General features: G+C 41.2%; 1 long non-coding RNA gene across 1 annotated transcript; it reads left to right on the forward strand.

Moving 5' to 3' along the window:
* On the forward strand, positions 1–1,975 carry LOC106582682 (uncharacterized). Its single transcript, XR_006761355.1, has 3 exons — positions 1–355; positions 791–988; positions 1,509–1,975. It is a non-coding gene; the product is annotated as an uncharacterized lncRNA (long non-coding RNA).
* The last annotated feature ends 2,337 nt before the right edge of the window (positions 1,976–4,312 follow it).

The raw sequence follows: 4,312 nt of genomic DNA on the forward strand, positions 1-4,312 counted from the left end.
TTCTTATGTAAAGCTTGAACACTCAACACCACAGTTTTAGAGACAGAGGTGGTGAGAATAAGGGCTGTCCAGCGTGTCTCCTATTTGGAGGCGGTGAGAAGAGTGGAAGGAGCGAGTGGAATTGAGTAATCAAGGGATTCTGAGATGTTACAGGTGAAAAAGGTGGACTTGGTAGCATTTATTTCAATGGTCACAAACTGCACAGCACAAACAAATAAGATATCAGAGAACATTTGAAGGACTGTGCAGCAGTACGCTTTTTGGGAGTTTACAGCCGAGGCATTGCAAGAAATCCTGTCGAAGGACGTTCCGCCCTCACAATTCCCTGAGTCTGTGTAGGGATGTGATTTGAATGGTAATGTGACTGAAGGAGTGTCTATTTTTATATTTCGTATGATGTCGGTTTCCCACCTTTTTTTCCTACAATGGTTCTCAACTGTACCGCAGAACTGGAACGTAAATCAGAAAAAAATTGATTTGTTGTGGTGTCAGCTGTAGATAAGTACTTAGGTGTACGGGATTTTACTGCAGAATAGTTACAAGGTGTGCTGAACGATAGTGTCCCATCCTCCCAGGCCGCCGGCCTGGTGTAGGATCAGGTAGGACCAGTGGAATAGTGGTGACATTTTGAATGGGTGTTTTGTCTTCCTTTTTCTCCATCCCTTCCCTTTTCCATTTTTATATCACAAAGTGTAATGAATTCACACTCCAGAACAGTAGGCAGAAACACGGGGCTAGATAAGAGAAATAGATTAATAGGACGGCCGACCGTTTTTTGTTTTTTTTACAGTAATGATTGACGAGCGTCGAGGAGAAAGAGAGAAGGGAGAGAGGCTGTGCCTCTGCTCATGCTCTCAAAATGTCGGCGCCCGGAGAAGACATGTTTCCAAGGTGAGCAGGACGATTATGAGATGAAGTTACGTCAGGATGCCACAAGGCTGAAAGCAAAGTCGGGAGAAGATGAATATTGGGAAAGGGATACAGAAAGGTGGGTTTCTGAGGATCTAAAACCCTCACTCCGACTATAAACAAATCTAGGGATTTCTTTCTTTCCATCACCATTACTTCTTTTGATTCCTTTCTTTTTCACGACTGTAGCCCAATCATTCTCAATCTCATCTTCACCCGACCCACCATCAGTTTTGAACAGAACTGCTGTTTCCACCACCTTCCCAAATCTTTCTTTAACCTCTAAGGTTTATTGGCAGACTAAAAACCTATAAGGTGTATTGCCGTCACGTAATGTGCGAGGTAGTAAAACATCCCCCAAAAAACAAGACGTTTTGGATTAAAATATTCATACTAACTACGATCTTCAATATGCTCCATCCGTTTGCAAACATTTGCAACATGGGCAAATCCTTTACAGTTTTTGCATTGTAGTGGTTAGTGGACAAATGCTCTTACTAAGTACTTTACATGCATAGGGATGTGCACAAGGGATGTGCTCTTAATCAAAAAACAAAAGAACCGACAGACTTTCTTCCTTTTTTCTATTCACCATTCAGTTTAGGCGAAGGCCACCAACCACACCTTGGATTCTCTTGAAGTATTCAATCTCAACTTCCATCGACACCCCGACGATGACTGCTATAACAGGTGCTCTACTTTGCAGTTCAAAGCATGACACTTTGGAATTTGCAATTCTTGTGATTCCCAATGCCTATTTCTGCTCTTCAGAAACACAATTAACTAGAACAAGCCCACTCTTGGTCACTCTTTTCCCAACACGTGCTTCACCTTCTTTCATACCTCAAATGGGTTTAAGGATCGGGCCCTTTTTTTCAATTTTCGCCTAAAATGACATACCCAAATCTAACTGCCTGTAGCTCAGGCCCTGAAGCAAGGATATGCATTTTCTTGGTACCATTTGAAAGGAAACACTTTGAAGTTTGTGGAAATGTGAAAGGAATGTAGGAGAATATAACATATTAGATCTGGTAAAAGATAATATAAAGATAAAAACAACCGTTTTTTGTATTTTTTTTGTACCATCATCTTTGAAATGCAAGAGAAAGGCCATAATATATTATCCCAGCCCAGGTGCAATTTAGATTTTGTCCACTAGATGGCAGCAGTGTATGTGCAACGAACCATTGCATTTCTGTTCAAAATGTTGTATCAAGCTGCCCAAATGTGCCTAATTTGTTTATTAATAACTTTTTCATGTTCAAAACTATGCACTCTCCTCAAACAATAGCATGGTATTCTGTCACTGTAATAGCTACTGTAAATTGGACAGTGCTGTTAGATTAAGAAGAATTTAAGCTTTCTGCCAATATCAGATATGTCTATGTCCTGGGAAATGTTCTTGTTTCTTACAACCTCATGCTAATCGAATTAGCCTACATTAGCTCAACCGTCCCACAGGGGACCCACCAATCCTGAAGAAGTTTTTAAAGTAATGATGGACTGTCATTTCTCTTTTGTTATTTGAGCTGTTCTTGCCATAATATGGACTTGGTCTTTTACCAAATAGGGCTATCTTCTGTATACCACCCCTACCTTGTCACAACACGACTGATTGGCTTAGCACACCTGTTAATTGAAATGCATTCCAGATGACGACCTCATGAAGCTGGTTGAGAGAATCCCAAGAGTGTGCAAAGCTGTCATCAAGGCAAAGTGTTGCTACTTTGAAGAATCTCAAATATAAAATGCTTTTTTGGTTACTACATGATTCCATATGTGTTATTTCATCGTTTTGATGTCTTCACTATTATTCTACAATGTAGAAAAGAGTCAAAATAAAGTTTGTGTCCAAACCTTTGACTGGTACTGTATAGTTTTTTTTCCAGGTTTTTGGAAATTCTCCCATGACCCCATTTTCATATCAGGAACCCTAGTTTGGAAACACTGAGTTAAGTGATCCTGAAATACTGAGAATGAAGAAGGTGGATTTTGTTGCAATTATTGCGCAGGTTAAACTCACAAGAAATTGAAGAAACTTGACATTGTGAATGTAGCAAAAAGGTTTTTGGATCTGCAGGACTTTACGGCTAAAACATTTCAGGTAATACTGTGCGAAGATACGCTTTCGCCTCAGGCCCCAGAGTCTGTAGGGATCTGAGTAGACATTTTAATCTGAGTACATTGATTGATTGATGTATTTTTTTGGGGGGGGGGGATAACCTTTCCCCATGATGAGTGTCAGTCGGATAAGGATTTGTTTCTTGTTGGGATGCGTTTTTTTTTTTTAATTAAGCCATGTTTCAATCAGGCCAATCACATCAAGATTATGATTATGATTAAGATTAGTTCCTTGACTATAACTGCCTTGGAAGTGAGGGATCTAACATTAAGTAGCCCTATTTTGAGATGTGAGATATCACAATCTCTTTCAATAATGACAGGAATGGATGAGGTCTTTATTCCAGTGAGATTGCTAAGGCGAACACCGCCATGTTTAGTTTTGCCCAACCTAGATCTAGGCACAGACACGGTCTCAATGGGGTTAGCTGAGCTGACTACACTGATTGTGCTAGTGGCAGACTCCACCAAGCTGTCTGGCTGCACCCTATCTCATTGTGGAGCTGGAGGAGTTAGAGCCCTGTCTATGTTGATAGATAAGATGATAGCACCACTCCAGCTAGGATGGATTCTGTCACTCCTCAGCAGGCCAGGCTTGGTCTTGTTTGTGGGCGAGTCCCAGAAAGAGGGCCAGTTTTCTTTTGGGAGGGGCAGAAAACAGTTTTCAACCAGCGATTGAGTTGTGAGACTGCTGTAGAGCTCATCAATCCCCCTAACTGGGAGGGGGCCAGAGACAATTACTCGATGCCGACACATCTTTCAAGCTAATTTGCACGCTGAAGCTAGGTTGCTCTTGGTGACCTCTGACTGTTTCATCCTAACATCGTTGGTGCCAACGTGGATAACAATATCCCTATACCCTCTACACTCACCAGTTTTTGCCTTAGCCAGTACCATCTTCAGATTAGCCTTAACGTCGGTAGCCCTGCCCACTGGTAAACAGTGGATGATTATTTTTAAGTCTAATATTGCGGGTAATGGTGTTGCCAATGACTAGGGTTTTTAATTTGTCAGAGCTAATGGTGGGAGGCTTCGGCGGCTCAGACCCCATAACGGGTGGAGGAGAGACCTGAGAAGGCTTAGCCTCTGACTCGTTGCTTTATAAGCTGTTTATTCGATTGTGGGGTTTGAATAGTGTGAGAAGACAACATATTTGGTGAAAATCACAACAGGATACAAAATCAATTATTGCTCTTAAAAGAGCAGTAGCCATCGTTAGGTGCTCATTTTCAATTACAGCATTATTTAATCTGCAGTTATTCTTCTGTTATTTAATCTGTTA

Source organism: Salmo salar, chromosome ssa22 (genome assembly GCF_905237065.1).
Source record: "Salmo salar chromosome ssa22, Ssal_v3.1, whole genome shotgun sequence".
NCBI lineage: Eukaryota > Metazoa > Chordata > Actinopteri > Salmoniformes > Salmonidae > Salmo > Salmo salar.